Source organism: Ovis aries, chromosome 24, assembly GCF_016772045.2.
Source record: "Ovis aries strain OAR_USU_Benz2616 breed Rambouillet chromosome 24, ARS-UI_Ramb_v3.0, whole genome shotgun sequence".
Lineage (NCBI taxonomy): Eukaryota > Metazoa > Chordata > Mammalia > Artiodactyla > Bovidae > Ovis > Ovis aries.
The window spans coordinates 38,584,273-38,608,513 of record NC_056077.1 but is presented as its reverse complement, the minus strand read 5'-3'; the positions used below and the strand labels follow the sequence as shown (position 1 = coordinate 38,608,513).

Sequence of the window (24,241 nt, the reverse complement as noted above, 5' to 3'; positions counted from 1 at the left end):
AGTCCAGCAGGCCTCTCGGTCTGCTGAATAGCACAAAGCTGACGTGTTTTCAGCGGGGCAGGCACCCCTCAAAATGCTGTTCATGCTCCCATGGAGGGGGCAGCAATCTGGGGAAAGAGTGGTGTTTTCTTTCCTTAGATCTGTTCCATAGAAGTCATACTTAACTCATTTGCCAGACAGCAAGTTAGTATAGAATCAGCAGTTCAGTAAAATTAGATTTCAGACTTGCTTGTCCGATTCCACATAATTCCTGTAAAAGCCCTCGTCCCTGATCAGCTCTGTCGTGCCAGGGTTCGTCGCTCAGTCGTGTCCGATTCTTCTGCGACCCTATGGACTGTAGCCCGCCAGGCTCCTCTGTCCATGGGATTCTCCAGGCAAGGATACTGGAGTGGGTTGCCATTTCCTTCTGCAGGGGATCGTCCCGATCCAGGGATCGAACCCAGGTCTCCTGCATCGCAGGCGGATTCTTTATGGTATGAGCCACCGTGTAACCTTACCTGGTAGGGGAAAATGGATTATGGGTTTCCAAATAATAATTTTTGTGATCGTTGTAGTAATCATAAGACTAGTGATTTTCACATGCTGTGCATCTTGAACATTTTCTTTTTTTTTTTTTTTAATGTTATGGAGGTCAGATTTCCCAGGTTTCTTCTGGTTGTAGCAGACGTCTTGTCTGGGGGCAGTTTGAGACCCGCAAGGCCTGTGAAGAAATCCTGGGGTTCCATGGTGACCGTCTAAGCTGTGGGCTCTGGACTTGTCCTTGAAACTCTGTACTCTGTTTTTAGATGATCTCTCTACATTTCTGAGGTTCAGGCATCAGTAGTAAATATATTTATTATTTAGCATAGAAATACCGTTGAGTGTCTTAAGGCTGTGTAAACTTTATAAGAAAAATAAGCCCGTGACACTTTAGTGGATGCAAGAGATGGGTGCTGCTTAACAAATTGGAGAGCTCTCTGCCCGGTCCCTCAGGCCCCTGCTGTGTACACGCTGGACAGTTCGGTCTCCTGGGTTCTCACAAATTACTATTTCTGCCTCCCACTGAGAGAAGCGTTTTTTTAATGACCCTTCAAGAGACTTCCCACAGTCTCCTCTACCTCGGTCCTGCCCCAGTTTCAGTCATAGTTTTTGCTGTTTTTTTAAACTTTCAGGTGGCTTAGTGGTAAAGAACCCGCCTGCCAGTGCAGGAGACGTAAGAGATGCAGGTTCAGTCCCTGAATCGGGAAGATCCCCTAGAGAAGGAGATGGCAACCCACCCATTCTCTTGCCTGGAGAATCCCATGGACAGAGGAGCCTGGCGGGCTGTAGTCCGTGGGGTCACAAAAGAGCCGGGCATCACTTAGCAGCTAAAGGAAGGAATAGTCTGGTAGCGTCTTAGATTTACGACTGATCCGTCTGCTGCTCCGTGTAGCACCAGAGACCCCCCTCCTGAAGTGACCGATCCAATGAAGGTGTTACGGCACCTCTTCTTTTTCTCTTTTTTTTTTAGAAACTGAACTGTGATTTACATAATATTTTGTCATCCTTTTAAAAAAGTTTATTTTTTATTTTCATTCTGTTTAGGTTTAAAATTTTTTTTCAAACTTTATTTTTTTCAAGTGTCCTGATTTTTTTCCCCTTTTTCAAAAAACTGAAGTATAGTTGATTAACAGCGTGTTTCCGGTATACAGCAGTGCGATTCAGTTATACATATATTACTACACAGTTTTTCATATCCTTTTCCAGCATGGTTTATCACAGGATGGTGAACAGGGCTCTCATGCTCTACGGGAGGACTTGGTTGTTTATTTTATAGATGCTAGTTAGTATCAGCTAATCCCAAGGTCCTCATTCATCCCTCTCTGCTACTCCCCCTCTTTGGTAGCAACTTTGTTTTCTGTGTCTGAAGAGTCACCCTTTTAGAGTCATACAATTCGTGGTTTTTAGTATATTCACAAAGTTATGCAGCCATCATGTAATTTTAGAACATTTTTATCGCCTGAAAGAGCATGCCATCTCTGTTAGCACAGGCCTCCCTACTCGGCCCCACTCTTCTGCCTTCTGCCGCCGTGGATTTGCCTGTTCTGGACGTTTCGTGGCCATGGCCGTGGCCGTCTGTGTTTGGCTCCCTTCTCTGAGCAGGTTCCTCCGAGTTGTAGCATGATCCCATTTTCCGAGCTCATCCACACCCTGAATGATTCAGTCTGGAACGCCTGCGCTCTGCCTGGGAGTGCGGGGGCCCTGGATTGGCTGGAGAGATTTTACTCACCTTTGTCACGTGGTTGACAGCGTGGTTTGTGTGCTGCCTTGAAGGTTTTTAAGTTGGCATGTGTTTTCTTCCCATTGAGAAAGCTGAAAGTTATTTTTGACATTTTTATTTGAAGAAGGACGACACTGAAGGCTTGCTGTCCTCAAGCCTTGGTTTAGAATGTTTGTAATGCTCTGCGTGGTTGCCTCAGAGCAGAACCGCGTCATCAGTAGAAGATTTTTACGCTGGAAACCAACATACGGGTACAAGAGGCCGACTTTCCCAGTGAGCTGCACTGAAATGTTTTAACAAAAGCACAGAGAATCTCCCAGTGGGGATCCAGTGAGACTTGGCAAGTGCGATCCCAGCGGCGGATGCCTGAGACCAGACTTCTGTCCTGTGTTCACCCTGCGTGCACCTTAGCTCACTTCAGTCGTGTCCGACTCTTCGCCACCCTTTGGACCAGGCTCCTCCATCCCTGGGATTCTCCAGGCGAGAGTACTGGAGTGGGTTGCCATGCCCTTCTCCGTGGCATCTTCCCAGCTCAAGGATCGAACCCACATCTCTCGAGTCTCCCGCGTTGGCAGGCAGGGTCTTTACCACTAGCACCGCCTGGGAAGCCCCTGAGATCCCAGCAAACACTCAAAAAGGAGGCAGTAGGAAACTCAGAGCAGCAGAGAGTGGGAGAGGGACCTTTTACCAGAGGAGAGTTTTCTACAGACCTTTGAAAGAGATAAGAAGTTGGAACCTTTCAACAAGAAGATGAAAACCGGATGCAGGCTGAGAGTGAGCAGAAGGGCTCCTGGGCCGCCCCGGGGCTGAGCGAGTGTGGTTGTGGATGTGGTCGAGGACTCAGGCCGTCCCCCGGGGGTGATCCTTCTCTTATCCCGGCCAGGGGTCGAAGCCAAGCCCACAGCCGTCGAAGTGCCTCACTGCTGGACCACCAGGGAATTCCCACCTCTCCCTTCTTGTTTTGAGGAGATAGCACTTTGCCATAAGGCAAACTTTTCTTCATGGAGATGGAATTCTCTGGGGAAGAATGGGGGCTCCCGGAGTAGGTACCAGCACCCAACTGAGCTTAGTCCCCCGCTGTGTGATGGGAGCTTTTCATCCCAAAGTGAAGCCTGCCAGGGACTTGAACACAGTGAACCTTCCCGCTCAGGATGCAAGTCGAGGGGGGAAGGTACCTAATCCAGTGTGAGAGGAAGCCGCACAGCTGCGTCTTACTTGTAAATATGTCCAGACAGATGGGGAAAAAACAACGTGAAAGAGAAAATGTAATACAAAATTTTTATCTAGAGGGTAACTGCCTCCCAAAGGAGGGGGATTCCGAAGCTAGAACCCTTGAGAAGAGGATCATTGGAAACTTGAGGGAAGGCGGGACTTGAGCGCTGGGGTTTGACTTCCGGCCTCCCCTCCCCGTCGGGTCACTAGGTTCTGATGGAAGTGATGGAAGAGAAAAAAAATCAGTGAAAAACCGAATGGTGAGAATTGAAATCAGGGTGAAGAGATCCCAGGGGCTGACTCCTGACTGCTTCTCAAGGGCTCGGTGCAGGGTTAGGAGAAGTGCAAGAGGATGTGCTCTCAGCTCTGCCGATGGCAAGGAGAACAGGGAGAGTGAGGCCGCAGGGCCGCAGGCACAGGGTTGGGGGACCCCGCGCAGCCTTGGTGTTCGGAGCAGCTGGAGGCCGGAGGACACAGACAGCTGTAGTGTGCTCAAGACTAGAGGGGGTCCACCGGCTCACAGTCGCGCCCCCCGCCCCCCCGCCGGTGCAGTGGGAGCATCCCAACTCTCCGGAGCAGAAGCCGTGCCAGATGGAGAGTGATGTACAGAAACTAGGTCACAGAAGCAACACGATTCACGGAGAAGCTGGACCACTCGCAAATGGGTGATGCAACCTGATGTGCCTCGGCCCTTCAGCTCACAGACTTAGATCTGGAAGGAAAAAAAAAGCCCACCAAACTCAGCTTCCTAAGCAGTACCAGCCATCGTTTTGAGGACAAATCGCACCTGAATATCCTTGTTCCATGATAAGTAAAAAGCAAAAGAAGCAACATGTTGCCAGGATAAAATAAGCGACAGTGAGAGACTTTTTGAGGCAGAGGAAAAGTGTAATTTTTGAGGAAGACTAATTATAGAAACTGTAAGTCAATTTCAGGTTGAATCTGCTTTGTGCTTTTTTAAAAAAAATAAAGTTCAATTTAAATAAAATTCAAGGAAGACTCTGAAATAACGTGATTGAAAGAGGAGATAAGGGAGATAAAGTGAAATGAATGAGCTGAGAGGAAGAAACCTTAATGATACTAAATGCATTTGCAGGAAGAACATCATTCCAATGTAGCAAGTTAATCAGTGCTCTGATCTAAATAAGTTGTTCCTAAGGAAGCTGACCCAAACCAGCAGAACAGAGGCAGTAATCAGAGATACAATGGAAAAACCTATCTTTGAGCTGAAAAAACAACAGCTGCTTCTGTGTATTGAAAGGGCTCATTCTGCTAAGATGAAATTAGTGGAAAGAGCAACTGTGCTTGTGAAAGTTTTAGATCTCAAAGATAAAATACAGCACAGCCAGCCAGTCAGAAAGGGGGCTGGGGGAGGTTACTTAACGAGGAAGAATCCGGATGACTTTGGGCTTTACTGAACCATTGCCAGAAGATAGAGTGGAGGGTAAGAGTTTTGTGGCTGAAAGATTGTAACCAAGAATTAAATAATTACACTAATTGCTGTTCATTTGTGAGGGCATCAAACAGATGTTCTGTGAAGGTACAGAAGTCAGGCCTAGCACCCTGCCTTCTGGAGCTCACCCTGCTTTTGCACTTAAGAATTACGAGGGCCAGCACATTTCCTTATGCTTTAAGGAGCGCTTTTTTTTCCCTGCTGCTACCTGGACCGAATATCTTCCTGATAGGACCAGCTGTGAATTTTTCTTGGGGTAGGGCGGGCCCTTTTTCAAAGATATATTCCAATTTACTAAAAGGTTACTTAGAATAACTTAGGAAGGAGAAAGTTGTGGTTTATATTTATAATATGATTTATAATGTGATTTATTTTATAATAAAATGGACATGGAATTGAAATCAGGTAAACATAAGTGTAAGTGTATGTAATTATAGATTTGATTACAAATCAAAATTCAGTGGTCATAAGTCTTGCCAGAGAAGATAATGTAATGAAAAAAAAACTCCACAGTAATTCAGTAATAATGGCAGCAATAATAAAGGTGGGTTGAACTCGAACAGAAGCCAAGAAGTAGGTGATGGGGGAGTCAGGGAGGTTGTGACAAAGTAAAAGTCCTGCGTTTTCCTCTTCCTGTTTAATTTTTGATCTTAAAAAATAGAAAAATATAGTTAGTAGTGTGATTTTAAAAAAATAGCTTCAAGTAACATCTAGAATATTTGAAGTAGGATATATACATTCCACATCACTAGAGGGAGAAAAATACGGGTAGATTAATTCACGGGGTAGGGTCAGGTTATGTGGGATCCAGGGACGGGGGAGCCCGATGGGGTTGCACAGAGTCGGACACGACTGAAGCGACTTAGCAGCAGCAGTTCCCTGACTGGGGACTGAACCTGTGCACTCTGCAGTGAAGGTGAGTCTTAACCACTGGACTGCCAAGGAATTCCCAGTGGAGTTTTGTTTTTGTCACTGGCTTTTTGAATTTATTTAGAGGAGAATCACCTGCTTTTCTTCTGCCCACATACGGAAAAATCTTTAAGAAGTAAATGCCTTGGGGGGTAGGGGTTAGTGGGAGATTATCCATTCTGTGGAATGTATTTGTTTAGAAATTTAGATCCTCTGTGACTCATCCTCGTGCTATTTTGAGATGTTTCTGGACAGATCTTTAGGAAGGTCTTTGAGGCAGAAAGGACTGGGGAAGAAGGGTGGTGTGATCAGAGGTGGGGAGGCAGGTCTGGTGTGGCAGTGGCTCCCTCTAGACGCGGTTTCCCAAAGGTGCGCCTTCCAAGGGTGGCGAGGACCACAGGGAGTAGAGATAGCCCAGTGAACTGCCCCATCCAAACATCCTTGGCCAGCTAGGGAGGAGCCGGCTTTTGTGGGACATGAAACTCATCATTTGGAACACCCTCTTCAAAAAGCATAGCACAGAATTGAGTATCAAAGCGAAATTGTTTACAGTGAGAAAGAAGTCATAACTTAGAAATTTTAGAAAGCTTAAAAAACCACAAACAAGTCAAAACTCAGACAAATCCCACAGTTCTTTTCTGTGCTTGCCACAATTTTATACTTTTCCCTACATTTTTGGTTGCCTACTCTAGCTAATTGATAACTTCTGCACGTAACAATTATGTTGTATTTTACTGAAAAAAGGAATAGCAAGATCATTCAGTCTTTCCCCCTAGGATGGTTGAATGAAAAATTTAAATTACTGATAATTTAGGAAGGTTTCTTTTAAGATTTTGACCATTGAAAGTTTTTAAGTTTTCATTGTAATACAATAATTTTTTTTTGACATTTCGAAGCTTTTTCCAGTCTTTTCTTTGAGTTTCTGGTTTTGAATTTTACCAGGATACTTTTCCATATGTTTGAGTTTTTGATTGATTGGTGAAATGTTCTGAAAAACATACCAAATTATTCTAAAGGTGATGCAGGTACAGATGGAATCGGAATGCATGGAAACGTTCCCGCCAAGTTGTGTTACATTACGTAGTTGAATCATGAGCGGGTTTAGAATTTTGTCACCTGAAACCATGTTTTTTCAGGCTCTTTTGTCACTTCGATGGTAGCCTGTGTGCTGCTTTACCTGTGGAGTCTGACCCTGCCAGGATGCACCAGATTGACTGTGGTTCGCTGGGCTGCATCAGGCCTGCACGTTCAACACAGGCTTACCTGCTAGTTCCCGGCCGCAGGTGTAGAAACCTGTACACATCGGGATTTGCACAGACTCTGTTTTTCACGGTAAACACCAAAGAAGAAAAAAATGTACTTGTGGCTTGTAATCGGCAAGTGTCTCCCTAACAGGACAGCATTTCCATTTTGATGAGACTTCAGTGATAGGATCAAGTCTGCTCTATCTGCAGCGTCCTCGGGATGTCCCCAGTGGTCCACTTGTTAGGACTCGCCCACTCTCACTGCTGAGGGCTGGGATTTGTTCTGTCCCTGGTCGGGCAACTAAAATCGGTAAGACGCAGGGCAAGGCGCAAAAAAAAAAGAGGTACGTATCCAGTGATGGGAACCACTTTCCACAGACTGCCTTCTGACTCGGTACAGTTCCCAGCTCATTTCTCCTCCACTGGCCCTCCCCCTCTCAGGCACCGAGAGGCCTAACTGTAGTAAAGACCCCTCTGCCTGGTGCCCGCGGTCCACTGTTCCATCAGGTAAGGAGGCTCAGGTGTCTGTCAGCCCTCGGATCACGTGATCCGCAGGCGTGGCCGAGAGCCACGTAAAGTATCCCAGGAACCGGAACCACGTGCATCCCCAGCTCAGCTTCTTCCTAGGGCTCAGGTTTTGCACATTGATCTGAGAGAGAAATTTCCACAAGTGGGATTCTGGATCCAAAGGGAAAATGGATCTGAGAGGCTGGTAGAGGTTACCAGACTTGCTTCCACACCTGTTTGCTATTTTTAACTCCCGCCAACCACGTAGGAGACCTCAGGAGCCCGTGCAGCCTCATCCACAGAGAACGCCAGCTAGCCTGTGGGTCTGCGCCGCCCGACGGTCAGAAATGGAACCTTAGTTTAGTTTTCATTTGCTTGCCTCTCATTGTGTGCCCGTTTGTCCGCTGGGTTATTGATCGTTTGCTTTTCAACTTCTAGAAGGTGTGTCTTTGTTCCGGCCATTCATTCCATGATCTGCAGATGTTGTCTCCCAATTTGCTGATTCTGTTTTGATTCTCCTAATGACGTTTTGTTGGCTTGTTTTGCTGTCATGAAGAAAATCTTATTTTTAGTGTAGCCAAAATTTTTTTTTTCCTTTTGCTGCTTCTTAATTTTGAGTCATACTTAGAAATGACTTCCCCATTCAAAGATTTTTATAAAAGAGTGTATCTGAATTTTATTTTATAGTTTCCCTTTCTACATTTAAGTCTTTGAACTACTTGGGATTGCTTTTGGTGTATGATGTGAAGTGTACATACAGCTCCTTGCCCCCCAGAGGACTATTTGGTCCCCATTTATTAAAAAGTTCATCTTTACCTTGCCACCTTGTCATAAGCTAAGTTGCCATCTGATTCAAATCCTTCTAGACTTCTGTTCTGTTCCCTTGGTCTGTCTGTCATGTCAGTACCGCCTGATTCCCCTTCCTCATTGGCCGTGCTGTTTTACCATTGTTTAGGGTTGTTTCTGCCCCTTTTCATTTTTCTTTTCAGAGTTTTCCTGGCCCTTTTTCTTTGCCTTTTTTTTCCCTTATGATCTTTACAATCTGCTTGTGTACAGCAGAAAATAAACAGCTGCCACTTTGAGATGGCGTTGGATTTATAGATTACCTTGGAGAGTATGACATGTTTCTGATGTTGCATCTTTATATCCAGAAACATGATACGTCTTCTCATTTAAATCCGTAAGGTCATGCAAGAATGTGTTAAAGTTTTCCTTCCACTTAGACACAAGTTTTACACATTTACTAAATTTATTTCTGGATGTTTGATGTTTTATTGCTCTCCCAATTGAGGTGTTCTTTCCAGTTTGTTTCCATTCTGTTATCTAACTAGTTATTGTTGGGATTGAGGCAAGCTGTTGATTTCTGTGTATTAACTTTGTGTCTCACTGTTTTCCAGACATGTCGAGTTTTGGTTGGCTCTCTTAGATCCTCCACTTCCACAGTTATTTCTTTGCAAGTGATCGTTTTATCTGCTCTCCAGATTTTATTCCTGTGATTTGAGTCTCTTGTCCATTTGCATTGGCCTGGAGTCCTGTTTTGAAACTGTGTGTTTTGAGATGCTAGGGAGGCCTCCATAAGGAGGAGGAGGAGGCGTGGGTTTGAAGCTGAGGAGACAGATAATAGGGCTGGGAATCATATTTGCAAGTCATTCACTGAAGACATTGGGAGCAAGTGCAGTGGGGAATGGGGACAAAGCTGGAGACAGAACGGTGACGACTCGTGGGCGATGATGGGCCGAGACCCCCGAGCCCAGGCGGGGAGGGCTGGCTGGCTTTCTTCTTGTTTTCCCCTCATCTTAAGTAGACTTTATTTTTAGAGCAGTTTTAGGTTCAGAGCAAAACTGAGCAGAAATTTCAGAGGTTTGGTGTGCCCGCTGTCTCTCCGCCCCTGCTGCGGGCAGCGCCTCCGGGAGTGGTCGGCTGCGGCAGTGTCCTGGCGCATCAGGCAGGGCTCAGGTCACCTCAGGCCTGCTCTGGCGTGGGGCACCCTGTGGGTCTGGGCGCAAGTCTGGTACCTGGTGTCCCGCGCAGCCGCTTCACAAAAGGCTTCCTCTGAGAGTCTCCTCCTGGTTTCTCAGTGCGCTTGCCCACACTGTAGGCTGTTCACATCTCTGCCTAGTCTTTGTTGAACTCCATCTTGTTCATTAGCAGTCATTTCTTTAATCTTTCGCTATTTTCCCCTCAGCCCTTTTATTCTCTCTAAAAGCAAAGTAAAGAAGTTCCTTCGGTGGGAATTGTTCAAACAGGTACCTGCAGGGGAACTGTGCCTGAATGGCGGCCCGAGGGCGCTTGCTTCCTTTTGGTGACAGATAAGCAATAAAATACATGTTTAGGATTCAGTGTTGTTGTTTTTTTTTAATGGACCTGAACTTAAAAAGCAATTCTTTTAAAAAGAAAACAGCTTTAAAAAAATACAACTGGTTCCTAGAATGTTAATAGTTCATTCTTCTTCTGGTTGGTACAAGCTGTGTAGTTATTTTGAGTGATAACTGTCGGCAGAGGAGACTCATAGGGTCGGAAGGTTGTCCGAGGTATGTAAGATGTATTTTCTCCTATCGGAATGTCGCAGCGAGGGAAGGCCGTGGTAACGCTGTCCTCGTGGCTCAGCGTCGCGGCCGGCCGGGGGTGCGGGCCACGTTCTGGAGACGGGAGCTGACACACCCATGCGCGTGGCTAAGTCTCAGAGGGTTTCCACTCTTGCTGTCCCTGCAGGTTGGCCAACTTGGGAGACTTTGTGTAGACGAGCTGAAGATCAGTGTATACATAGCGCTGCCGTCTGTGGTGTGGCGTCTTAGCTTTTGGTGGGTTTCATATGTGGTAGGAGACCACCATGTGTGAGGAAGAGAGTGGGGGCCTTGGTGGGGGCACCCGGAGCCCAGGACAAGCGCCAGGGGCCCTGCCACAGGGGGCCTGGCCTTGGGGGTGAGCACTTCTGGCCACAGGGACCAGGGCCGACCCGTGGAACGAGCGGTACCTGAGCCTGGGGGAACGAGCAGGTGGTCCTCCTGCCAGGGGGACATGTGCCCCTGACGGCAGGGAAGCTCACTGAGCCTAGGGGCCGGGTGGGGGAGAGGCTTGAACCACCGCCAGGACCAGAGGCGAGGCGCTGCACCGCTCCCAGGAGGCTCTGGTTCCTGTGATGGGTTGGTGGGGAAGAACCGTCAGTGATGGCATGCCCTTGTTCTGCCCGCAGATCGCCCCAGCCCTCCCACTCCCGAGCACGAGGCAGTCCCGTGTCCCCTTCAGGATGGCCCTGGTGGACCCCGGGCGCGTCCTGCAGCCGGGCCGGAGCTGGAGGGGGTGTGGTCCGTAGGCACTGGACACGCAGCTGGCCCTGCCTGCACACAGCTGAGTGACGGGGCTGCTGGGTCCCCAGCGGGGACCAGTCCAAGTTGGTCTTCAGTCCAAGTTGTGCTGAAACCAGCCCCCTCCTTGAGCGCGAGCCGTGGTGTTGAGCCCCTGACGGTGTCCTCCTCGTAGGGGCTTGAGGTGTCTCCTGCTGGCTGACCTGTGCAGTCAGGCTCCCCGAGAACTTCCAACACGAGGGACGAGGGCCTCTCTGCTTTGCCTCCAGGAGGTCCCTTGGCCCAGATGCAGAGTGGACCAGTGGCATCGAGTTCCTGGAAAGGCAGACCTTGGTCAGGACCCAGGAGTCACGTGTGTCCTCTTCCCAGGGCGGTGGGCGCCCGTCCTATCTGGTAATTGCATCCTGGGGACTCGGCACGCCCCTTGCTGGCAGCTCTGCAGCACGGGAGGGTTGACCCCACCCCTCCCCGGGCTCCTGCAGCATGTGATTGGAGGGGAGGGTGGGCACGCTGACCAGCTGGGTGATGTAGGAAGATAACTGTGTGCCTTATATTTACATCAGCGAGGAGGTCTTGAAATAGGGTACCTGCTGGGACTAGAGAGGAAGAGACAGGCTTACTGTCTTAAACAGAACCAGCACTTGACAGCGGTGGGGTTGGCAGGACTTGGTGACCTCTTGGGTGGAGGTCAGAGAACTAGCGTGGTGCCCAGTGAAGACCTGAGTCAGGGAAGCAGGGCGAGCCGAACGCGTGGAGTTCGGGGTGGCGGGGTGGCTTTGGACACGGCGGGGTGTGTCTCTGTGACGTTGCGGTCAGGACGTCAGGCAGGCAGGTGAGTATCCTGGGGCAGCCCACGCCCCGCTGACCTGTGCTGTGGTGACAGCGCTGAGCTGTCAGGAGACGCAGGGGCGGGGGGCGCCCGAGGGCCAAGGTTGCAGGGAGTGGCCCTGCGTGGGGAGCGTGGGGAGCTTGGGGAGGGGAGAATCTGGGGTGGCAGAGTGAGGACGGAGGCAGCGGGGTGCGGGTTCGAGTGACCAGAGGCAATGGTTGGGAAGATGCCAGGGAGGGCACGGAACCTCTGGGAGCCCGAGAGCCCTGTGTGGAAGGCCAGCTGCGGCTGGAAGAGGCCGGGCCGCAGAGCCCCCTTCCTGGGCAGGTACCCACCAGGTCCTGGCTGCTGCTGGCACTGGCGAGCTGTCTCTAAACTTCCGGAGCACGCTCTGTGAGCTGGAGCCCAGCGCAGGGACAGCTCGCAAAGGCTCCGTGGGTTCCCAGATGTCAGCGGCCCCTCACGACAGGCCAGGAGGCGGGCTGGGAAGGTCGGCAGGCACTGCACTCCTGGTGGGCTTAGCAGGGGCAGGAGCAGCAGCTGGGAGGATAAATGGCCAGTGGGAGGAAGGAGACCCCTGTGCCCTGGGGCCTGGTGGTCAGGGCCGGAGTGTGCTCGACCTCTAGGGGCTTATGGCCGCCCCTACAGCCTGGACTCCTGGGGCCTGCCAGCGTCTGGCTGTGGGTTTACCAGGGTCGGAGAACTGATTTGCCTCCTGGTTTGTGGTACAAGTGCAGGAATGCGCTTGTCTCTGGGTTGGATTAAAGGGTGGTTGAGTTTATCCTTTGTTTTTCGCTTCTCTTCTTTTCACAGCCATTTGTAAGGCCTCCCTAGACAGCCATTTTGCTTTTTTGCATTTCTTTTCCATGGGGATGTTCTTGATCCCTGTCTCCTGTACAGTGTCACGAACCTCATTCCATAGTTCATCAGGCACTCTATCTATCAGATCTAGGCCCTTAAATCTATTTCTCACTTCCACTGTATAATCATAAGGGATTTGATTTAGGTCATACCTGAATGCTCTAGCAGTTTTCCCTACTTTCTTCAGTTTAAGTCTGAATTTGGTAATAAGGAGTTCATGATCTGAGCCACAGTCAGCTCCTGGTCTTGTTTTTGCTGACTGTATAGAGCTTCTCCATCTTTGGCTGCAAAGAATATTATCAATCTGATTTCGGTGTTGACCATCTGGTGATATCCATGTGTAGAGTCTTCTGTTGTGTTGTTGGAAGAGGGTGTTTGCTATGACCAGTGCATTTTCTTGGCAAAACTCTGTTAGTCTTTGCCCTGCTTCATTCCGCATTCCAAGGCCAAATTTGCCTGTTACTCCAGGTGTTTCATGACTTCTTCTTTTGCATTCCAGTCCCCTATGATGAAAAGGACATGTTTTTTGGGTGTTAGTTCTAAAAAGTCTTATAGGTCTTCATAAAACCGTTCAACTTCAGCTTCTTCAGCGTTACTGGTTGGGGCATAGACTTGGATTACTGTGATATTGAATGGTTTGCCTTGGAAACAAACAGAGATCATTGTGTCGTTTTTGAGATTGCATCCAAGTACTGCATTTCAGACTCTTGTTGACCAATGGCTACTCCATTTCTTCTGAGGGATTCCTGCCTGCAGTAGTAGATATAATGGTCACCTGAGTTAAGTTCACCCATTCCAGTCCATTTTAGTTCGCTGATTCCTAGAATGTCGATGTTCACTCTTGCCATCTCTTGTTTGACCTCTTCCAATTTGCCTTGATTCATGGACCTGACATTCCAGGTTCCTATGCAATATTGCTCTTTACAGCTTCAGACCTTGCTTCTATCACCAGTCACATCCACAGCTGGGTGTTGTTTTGCTTTGGCTCCATCCCTTCATTCTTTCTGGAGTTATTTCTCCACTGATCTCCAGTAGCATATTGGGCACCTACTGACCTGGGGAGTTCCTCTTTCAGTATCCTATCATTTTGCCTTTTCATACTGTTCATGGGGTTCTCAAGGAAAGAATACTGAAGTGGTTTGCCATTCCCTTCTCCAGTGGACCACATTCTGTCAGACCTCTCCACCATAACCCGCCTGTCTTGGGTTGCCCCGTGGGCATGGCTTAGTTTCATTGAGTTAGACAAGGCTGTGGTCTTAGTGTGATTAGATTGACTAGTTTTCTGTGAGTATGGTTTCAGTGTGTCTGCCCTCTGATGCCCTCTTGCAACACCTACCATCTTACTTGGGTTTCTCTTGCCTTGGGTGTGGGGAGTTCCAAAGAATAGCAAGAAGAGATAAGAAAGCCTTCTTCAGCGATCAGTGCAAAGAAATAGAGGAAAACAACAGATTGGGAAAGACTAGAGATCTCTTCAAGAAAATTAAGAGATACCAAGGGAACATTTCATGCAAAGATGAGCTCGATAAAGGACAGAAATGGTATGGACCGAACAGAAGCAGAAGATACTAAGAAGAGGTGGCAAGAATACACAGAAGAACTGCACAGAAAAGATCTTCAAGACCCAGATAATCAGGATGGCGTGATCACTCATCTAGAGCCAGACATCCTGGAATGTGAAGTCAAGTGGGCCTTAAAGCATCACTACGAACAAAGCTAGTGGAGGTGATGGAATTCCAGTTGAGCTCTTTCAAATCCTGGAAGATGATGCTGTGAAAGTGCTGCACTCAATATGCCAGCACATTTGGAAAACTCAGCAGTGGCCACAGGACTGGAAAAGGTCAGTTTTCATTCCAATCCCAAAGAAAGGCAATGCCAAAGAACACTCAAACTACTGCACAATTGCACTCATCTCATATGCTAGTAAAGTAATGCTCAAAATTCTCCAAGCCAGGCTTCAGCAATACGTGAACCGTGAACTTCCAGATGTTCAAGCTGGTTTTAGAAAGGGCAGAGGAACCAGAGATTTCCAACATCCGCTGGATCATGGAAAAAGCAAGAGAGTTCCAAAAAAACATCTATTTTTGCTTTATTGACTATGCCAAAGCCTTTGACTATGTAGATCACAATAAACTATGGAAAATTCTGAAAGAGATGGAAATACCAGACCACCTGACCTGCCTCTTGAGAAATCTGTATGCAGGTCAGGAAGCAACAGTTAGAACTGGACATGGAACAACAGACTGGTTTCAAATAGGAAAAGGAGTACATCAAGGCTGTATATTGTCACCCTGCTTATTTAACTTCTATGCAAAGTACATCATGAGAAACTCTGGGCTAGAAGAAGCACAAGCTGGAATCAAGATTGCCGGGAGAAATATCAATAACCTCAGATATGCAGATGACACCACCCTTATGGCAGAAAGTGAGGAGGAACTCAAAAGCCTCTTGATGAAAGTGAGAGGAGAGTGAAAAAGTTGGCTTAAAGCTCAACATTCAGAAAACGAAGATCATGGCATCTGGTCCCATCACTTCATGGGAAATAGATGGGGAAACAGTGGAAACAGTGTCAGACTTTATTTTTTTGGGCTCCAAAATCACTGCAGATGGTGACTGCAGCCATGAAATTAAAAGACGCTTACTCCTTGGAAGAAAAGTTATGACCAACCTAGATAGCATATTCAAAAGCAGAGACATTACTTTGCCGACGAAGGTCCGTCTAGTCAAGGCTATGGTTTTTCCAGTGGTCATGTATGGATGTGAGAGTTGGACTGTGAAGAACGCTGAGCGCCAAAGAATTGATGCTTTTGAACTGTGGTGTTGGAGAAGACTCTTGAGAGTCCCTTGGAGAGATCAACCAGTCCATTCTGAAGGAGATCAGCCCTGGGATTTCTTTGGAAGGAATGATGCTAAAGCTGAAACTCCAGTACTTTGGCCACCTCATATGAAGAGTTGACTCATTGGAAAAGACTCTGATGCTGGGAGGGATTGGGGGCAGGAGGAGAAGGGGATGACAGAGGATGAGATGGCTGGATGGCATCACTGACTCAATGGACGTGAGTCTGAGTGAACTCCGGGAGTTGGTGATGGACAGGGAGGCCTGGTGTGCTGCGATTCATGGGGTCGCAAGGAGTCGGACACGACTGAGCGACTGAACTGAACTGAGTTTTTCCAGGAGTGGGCTTGGCAGTGGGTCTGGTGGAAGGGCTGAAAAGGAAAGAAGTTATTAGAAAGGTGCGTCTTTGTGCTGAGCAGGGCACGTGGGACCTGGAGCGTGTGGAGAGACCAGGAGACAAGGGCGTTTAGTGAAGGCAGGTGGCGGAGGAGAGCGGAGCGCCCAGGTTGTCGCCCAGGTTGTTGGGTCAAAGTCAGAGGAGAGCCTGGGAGGTGACAATTGGGAAGAGGGCTTGTTGGGGGCATCTCAGGACAGCAGCGATGTGTCCTCAAGGCCTTCATGAAGGGGGAGATTGGTTCCTGTCTCGGGGCTACAGACTGTGAAGGCAGTCCGTCCCTTCCTGGGGTGCAGAGGCGGAGCTGCCTGCTGGCCACCAGGGTCCAGCTCGGTGAGACCCCGTTCAAGTGTGAGGGTGTGTGCAGCGGGCGTCAGCAGTCCCCATGGAGGGACGGGGCATCTGGCCAGGTCCTGATGCCCTTAAACTGCCCCCTTCCTGGGTCGACTGTGAGCACACAGCGGTTTTTCATTATGAACGGGCTCCCCACCTGGGAGCTGGTGTGGTGATCATATTAATTCTAGTATCTGCCTGTCCCCTGGGATAGGTCCATAATTAACCTCTGAACTGACCAGTCAGCATGAAAGCGATGAACAGTCATATTTCTTATTGTAAATGGATAATCGGGCATGCTGATTTGAGACATAAATTGCTCGAATGTGACTCTTGTGTTGGAGGACCTGAGAGGTGGGCCCACTCCTGGCACATAAGTGCAGCTTCTGGGCTGCAGGGGCCCTCTGGCAGTGAGCACCCCTGGGTGAGGCCACTGGTGGGAGGGTGCCCTCTTGCGAAACACTGTCACCGGGTCCCGTGAAGTCTGAGCAGGGCTCCCACTTCTGCAGAGCCCTGAGTCCCTGCTCCACAGGGCCCCCTGTCCAGAACGCCCTTCAATCTGGCTCTGTCCTGCTCAGCTTCCAGGGCACTTGGGCAGGTCCTGAGGCCCTTAGCCTGCCTCCCTCCCAGTTCAGCTTCGTGGGCAGCGATTCTCCATTAGAAGCCGGGCTCTTCCCAGCCCTCTCTAACCCTCAGTCTAAAGTTCCTGCTATTCTCTTTCTTCCCTCGTGGAACTATTGTTACTGTTCTAATAATAATAATGTGTGTGTGTGTGTAGGGGAGGAGTGCTGCCTCATTGGACAGAATATGTGAGTCGGGCAGAGGCCTGTGGTCTTGCTCACACGTGTGGCCCCTCGCACAGCAGTCCCTGCTCCGGGCAGGTGTTGAGTAGTGTTTACTCAGCGAATAGAGCCCTGGGTGTCGGGGTACAGGTGGGAGGGCGGAGACCTCGAGAGGAACCCGGGGAGTGAGGCGAAACCCCGCTGAAGGTCGTGGGGGCAGGTGCCTCTGAAGCATGGAATGACATCATCAATTTTCTTTTTTCTGATTGTAAAAGTATAAGCTCCTAAAAAAAAATTCCAGAAAATTACAAAGAGGAGAAGGAAAGCCATCTATAATTCTCTCACGATCCCCATTTTTGGTTTGTGTGACTGTTCTGTGGGTGAGTATATATATTTTTCAGAACATGAACACAATTTCATACACTTACGGTTTCCTACCCAGGTCTTCTCATTTAATTACGTCATACACATCCTTCTGTGTCAGTGAGATCCATGTTGGATGGGCTGCATGGTACGGTCATTGGAATGCACGCCTTTCTCCTGTTGCAATTGCGTAGATTACATTGGGTTTTTTTTTTTTTCTTGGCCGTGTAAATTGCACTGTGATGAACAGGCTTCAGATTGTCATTTCAGTCTTCCAAGACAGAACCTTCCTTGAGTCTGTGGCGGGTGGAGTAGAATGCAAACTGGACTCCAAGCGTTTCTTTTTGACCTCTTCTGTCTCCTTTGCGTGAGTCATTTGATGCCCTCTGTAGAGCCAGAAATCCCCAAAAAAGTTCCCCTCTCCCTCTGAGAAGAAGGGGAATAGGTATTTTAGCTTTAGGTGCTTGAGGCTCTGCGTGAAGGAGGAGAAACGCTTAGTGAGTCCCTCTGTAGATGAAGGATGCTAATAGTTAACCGGATGAATTGCAGTAACAGCAGCAACAGTTCTGGTGGTTGGTTATTAATTGTCCACGACACGCCCCGTGTTGCACATGGCACTTTGTGTTCTGGAGTAGGAGCTCCTCGGTTCTCTCAACAGTCCTTGAGATCGGTGCTATCAGCCCCATTGTACAGATGAGGAAACCGAGGCCTGACCAGGCGGTGCTGAGCCGTGGCCCCCGCAGCCCTGGCGACCTCGCCCCCCTCGGTGCCTCTCAGGAACATGAGCTCAGCTGGCAGCCCTGAGAGGTAGTTTCTCTGTAAAGTGACATTAAAAAGACTGTAAAGACACCGTGTCTGTAAAAAGAGAAGCAGAAGTGTTTTAACATCTGGGGGAGCATATATAAAATCCAGGTGTGGCTGATTCTGTTTGGCTGCAGAGGCAGCGGGGGAGAGCAGGGCCATCGGGCGCCCTGCCTCGCGTTTCCTCCTGGGTTCCCCCCGCTCTCACCTTCCATTCTTCTGGTCTGCGCTGTCGCTAGACAGCTGCTGGACATCTGTTGCTGAGGATGTGGTGCACGGATGTGCCAGGGGCTCTGACCCTGTCGGTATCGGCGCCAGGAGCCGAAGGGTCTCCACGGGCGCTGGGCCGCGTCTTCTGTTCCCCCGGTCACCCCAGCCTCAGGCGCTGCCATCGCCCATAAAGATGTCTGACAAAGTTAAGGGCCTTTCTCCCATCGCAGGAATAGAGGAAAAGATGAGACAAAGTGGAAGGAAATCTCCCATTAAAAAAGGGCGGAATTTACATCCTTGAACACAGTGTTCTCCAATTCGAGGGAATCCTCTGTGGATCTGGGCTGCGGGAGGGGTGGCCGAGGGGGAGAGGGGCCCGGGCTTCCAGAAGCTAAAATGTTAAAGTTGAGCATGGCTTGGATGCAGATAAGAAGTTCTTTTGCCTTCTCGACTTGCTTTACAACCCTCATTTTTTATTTTTAAGGTCATCTGGGGGCAGTCTCTCTACTCGCAGCCCGGCTCTTTCAGTGTGGCCTGACCCCCGAGTCCAAGCCCTCCCACACAACTTGAGAACTTGATTCTTTGTTCACAAAGACTTCTTTCCAACCCCTTTCCTCCCCTCAAAATACTCCATATTTGGAGCTGAGTCTTCTGAACCAGAGCATGGCCAGAGGACATGTACGTATGTTCTTCTGTCGCGTAGACATGGAAAAGTCTGCTCCTTAAAGCACGTGTGTGAACATGGAAATGCCCCTCCCAGCTTGGGGCACACGGTTTTAGGAATGTGCCAAGCTGTGTGATCTATATGATATTGATCCCTGAAACTGAAAAGGTGATCAGCGGTGGTGTGAGATAGTAAAGGGGGCTGGAGAACCAAGGATACAGGTCCTTAGACCGTTGTTACGTGAGCCTGGGTTTAGCAGTTAAACCCTGAAATGGGGACGTAAAATAAGGGAAGCTTCACAGTTTTACATTGATTGTTACATGATTTTTTTTTTTTTAATAGGAGAATCTGAGTCAGAATGAGCCCAAGCCGTGGTCTGGGTTTTGAAATCAGCCCCACCTCCCACGGTCTTTTGATTAAAGACACAGAGCTGAAGCAAGTCAGCGGCGCTCGTTCTCCAGAAAGCTAGAGTTTTTATCCCCTGGTTCAGCCGGGGTCCCGTAAGGTTACTTGTTCACACACACGGTGGAATTTTCTGCTGGTCAGTTTCAGAAACATTTGCAGTAAAGTTTACGAGATGATGTTGTCTTGGAAGATGCACAAAGACTCTGACAGCCCGTTTGGGTGGAGAACTACAAATCTGCTAATTATCGGAAACTTGGTTGATGTCAGTGCGCCTTCCCTCTGGAAGCCCCGCGGAGCCGCGTGGGTTGGAGGCAGCGTCCGCGATGGCTGCGCCCGCGTCTTGGCCCATCCTTGTTGGGAGTGCTTCCAGGTCTGCTGAGTGTTGTAGGTTTCTGCCAGAGATCCCTTGCCGAGGTTAAGAAATCTTCTATTCTTAGTTTACTGCATTTTTTTTTTTAATCAGGAAGGGCTGTTGAATTTTATCAAGTGCTGTTTTTCCGTCTGTTTGAGACAGTCATGTGTTTTCCATTAGGCGCCTTTCTGTACCGCTCAACTTTCTCAAAAAGCCGTTTGCACATAGTACATCCACTCACCCAGGGCTTAGAGCTCCTTTAAAGCCCGGACTTTGCAGCCGTGTTACTGCATGTGTTTTTCCTCGAGTTTGGTTTCTCCTTCATTCTGTACCTGTCTCCTTTCCACTTTGAGGTGATTCCTGCATTTCTAGGCTGTTGGTGATTCTTCTTTTTCCAGAAGCCTCTCTTGTCATTTCACTCATTTAGGGGAGAGGGAAGCACGCACCCTTATGCCTGGGCTGTCCTTTGACCTTGGGCTGCCCTTTGACGTCGGTCGTCTCAGGGACTTTGAAAAGCAAACGACAGAATTACCCTTTTTTAAAAATATATTTCAGCACAGGGTTTCTCTGCCTTTAGTTTTTTTGCAAGCCTCATATCATTTACCATCAGTGGAATCATACAGTATGTGGGCTTCTGCAGCTGGCTGCTTTTGCTTAGCATATCTAGTAGCAGGAATCAGTAGTGGGGTTTTTTGTTTGTTTGTTAATTTTTGTGTGTTTTTTTGCTGAATAAAATACTGCATTTTGTGGCTATATCACAACCTGTTCATCTGTTCATCGGTAGCTGGACATTTGGGTTGTTGCTGCCTTTCAGCTGTTGTAAACGGTGCTCCAGGAATATTCATGTACCAGTATTTGTTTGAATCCCCGTTTTAAGTTCTTCTGGGTATATTCCTAGTGGAGTTACTGGGGCATATAGTAATTGTGTGTCCAACTTTTTGAGAAGCCTTTAAAATGTTTTCCGGAGTGACCGAACCATTTTACGTTCCCAACCAGCAATGTATCAAGAAGGTTCCGATTTCTCTGCATCCTTGCCAGCGCTTGTTAGAACACTTCCTTGGTGTGAAATACCACCTCATTGTGGCCTTCATTTGCATTTCCTAGTGACTAGTGGTGTTGAGCGTCTTCCCGCGTGTTTCTTGGGGGTTTGTATGTCTTCTTTGGAGAGATGTCTGTTCAAGCCCTTTGTATTTCATGAGTCATTTGTCTTTGAGTTATGAGAGTTCTTTATGTTTTCTGGATGCTAGACCCTTATTAGACACATGATTTACGGATATTTTCTCCCATTATTCTGTAGGTTGGCTTTTCACTTTTTGATAATTTCCTTGGATGCACAAACGTTTTTATTTGATAAAGTCCGAATTATCTTTTTTCTTTTGTTGCTGGTGCTGTTGGTATCATATTTAAATAATGCCTTGCCAAATCAGGGTCATAGAGATTTACCCCTTCCTGTTTTAAGAGTTCTGTGGTTTAGCTCTTAGATTTGGCTCACTGATCCATTTTGAACTGACTTTTGTATATGGTGTGAGGTAGGGGTTCAACTTCTTTCTTCATCCAGATCATTTGTTGTCCCAGCATCATTTGTTGAAGAGACTGTTCTTTCAAATACTTTTTTATGCACAATTCTGTCCTTAGGCTCTGTATCCCATTCCATTGATCTGTCTGTTTTTGTACCAGTACCACACTGTTGTTATTAGAGCTTCAAGGAAGGCATCCAGACTTCAGTATATACCTACTGATACAAGCTTATTAATAATACTCAGATTATCTGTGTCTTTAAGAACCAGAGAGAAAGTGCAGGCTGCTCTTTCTAGCAGTTCATGTGAGGAGAAAGGAGATTGTGTGACAGCGCTGAAGGACTACGGTAAGTAGTTCAAAGGGCTGGGGTTGGAGAGATTCGATCCAAAGCAACTGGATCAGAAATATAAAGGTTAAAGATAAAAGAGAGAGAGAGGGGCTGTGCCTTTGGGAGCAAGATTTTGGAGAAGAAAAGGAGTTAAAGGCAAGGACTTCACTGGTGGTCCAGGGGTTGGGACCTGGCACTTTCACTGCAGGGAGCCTGGGTTCAGTCCCTGGTTGGGAAACTGAGATTCCACAAACCACACTGCAGGCAAAAGAGAAGAAGGTCAAAGGCACAGGCTTGTGTGCGCTGAGAGGTGCTGTTCCCGCCCTGGGAGAGCGAAGGACACCGAGCTGTGAAACAGGAGCACACTTAGGCTTTTGTAATCTAGATGGGGGCGGGGGGCTGTGGCTTGAAAACTGGGCTACACTTAAGTAGTTGAATTTCAGTGGATGTGTGAAAGCTAGTCATTCTTTTCTCTGTTAGAACTGCTATTAGTTTTCCCTTTAATGAGTACAGTGCAGTCTTTCTCTATGGGGAATGAGTTTCAATTTAAAATGAACTAAGAAGGACTAAAATAAATTGTGAACTTAATCAAACTTAGTTTTGACCTAAAACGTACCTCTTGGTCCTATGATATGAGATTTAATTTTGTTTTTGTTGCTTTTCATAGCGTTACAAAGTTTCTTTAAAAGGGTGGAATGGTGTGGCGCCGGTTTGTGTGGCCAGGGGGAGAAGTGATACAGTGAGGTGCTAATTATTATAAGAAAGTGAGCGGCACTGAGCATGGAGCAAGGCACCGCCGTGCAGCCTGGGCCCCAGGTTGCCCAGCCGTCAGGCTGTCGTGTTAGTATCATCCCATTAAACACCCTTAAAGGTTCCCACTTCTCTTTCTGTGTCTGTGTATACTTGTCTATCTATAACCTAGAAGGATAGATCTAGAATGCTAACTGGGGGGTTGTAACTGCCTTTTCTTCTGCTTCTCATTTGCTTTTTCTGCTTGAGCTTATGTCTTTGCTTTGAGTGAGGTAAAAAGATTTAAAGATGGGTGAATGGGGATAGAGTTGTGAATCAATGAGAATTATGCATGGAAACAGAAGACAGTATTTGCCCCACTCACAGACTTTAATGATTTGACTGCTGTAAGTCACACTCATTGACTGTTCTTGAAATCTTTGGAGAACTTGTGTATAAATACCTACTCTCCATGCAAGTGGAGAAGTGAATATCCTTACTCCCTTTTAGCTGCTTCAAATAATGGAGAAAATCACTTGCCTGTCAGTAAAGACTCCCAGCAGGTATTTTGTTCCTGTTAATTACCGATTCATTGACTATTTTGACCCCGGCTAACCGAAGTGTTTGGAGAAGGCAATGGCACCCCGACTCCAGTACTCTTGCCTGGAAAATCCCATGGACGGAGGAGCCTGGTAGGCTGCAGTCCATGGGGTCGCGAAGAGTCGGACATGACTGAGCGACTTCACTTTGACTTTTCACTTTCATGCATTGGAGAAGGAAATGGCAACCCACTCCAGTGTTCTTGCCTAGAGAATCCCAGGGATGGGGGAGCCCGGTGGGCTGCCGTCTCTGGGGTTGCACAGAGTTGGACATGACTGAAGCGACTTAGCAACAGCAACAGCAAACCGAAGTGTTGTATGGAACCACTTTATAAAATATTCTTTTGTCATATTAGCTGTGTTGTCAGATAAAAATTAACCATCACCCCAAATCTGCAACATTTCTTTATTATAAGGACTTAGAATAACTGGATCGGCTCAGGTGAAGAGCACTCGTAGTGACTTCTGTCTGGATTGCTGCTTCCCGGGATGTTAAGATGGTAACGATCCTCCAGGTGGGCAGGCATCCTCACCGACTGCGCTGCAGGGGAGCAAAGCCAGCTCTCACCTCCCTTAGCAGAGTCGGGGCCTCTCTCTTACCGGCTTGTTCCCATCTGATGGAGTGAGTATCTTTAAAGGAAGCGAGCCCTGTTGCTCGCTCAGTGACCTTGACAGTTCTGCTCTTGAAAGTCAGCCTGCTGTTTCCTTAGCACTCCGATCCCACCCCATTCAGAGACTGGGATGAGCGCTGACGGGGGCAGGGGTGGGGCGGCCTGCGGTTCTCTGCTCTGGAGCTCTTCTCGGACCCCCTGCCAGTTTTCCCTGAGGTGGCTCGTGGGACTGGGTAACTGGAGATCAAGGGGTAACGAGTTCCTTCTGTCCTGTCACACGGGTATAGAAACACCTGTTTTTTCCCCTCTAGGTGATGTAATTTTTTAAAAAAAGCAAACTTTTAACTTAGAAAGAAAGGAAAAGGAAAGTGAAGTCACTCAGTTGTGTCCGACTTTGCGACCCCATGGACTATAGCCTACCAGGCTCCTCTGTCCATGGGATTTTCCGGGCAAGAGTATTGGAGTGGGTTGCCATTTAATTTTGAACTAATTATAAGTTGCAGAGCCAGATCTTACTTGCTCTTTACCCATTCCTGCTCACTGGTTATGTCTCATGTAACTAATACAATATTAAAATCAGGACGTGGGCATCGGTATGATGTGGGTATAGCTCTGTGTCATTGTAACCCTTGTGTCGGTTGATATAACGACTAGCGCCATCAAGATGCAAAACCACAGAGATCTATATCTTTCTCCTGCTGCCCCTTTACAGTCATCCCCAGGCAGTGACTGATCTGTTTTCCATCTCTATAATACTGTT

General features: G+C 48.0%; 1 protein-coding gene across 6 annotated transcripts in view; it reads left to right on the top strand.

Moving 5' to 3' along the window:
• Positions 1-24,241, top strand: part of CYTH3 (cytohesin 3) — a 69,898-nt gene that overhangs the window by 15,220 nt on the left and 30,437 nt on the right. Inside the window, exon 1 of one of the 6 annotated variants that reach the window (XM_060405728.1) lies at positions 7,841-17,631. The exons of the other annotated variants lie outside the window; for them this stretch is intronic. The gene's annotated coding sequence lies outside the window, so the exon portion shown is untranslated. Of the gene's footprint in view, positions 1-7,840; positions 17,632-24,241 lie in introns of those variants that run through there. 6 annotated transcript variants of the gene reach the window in all.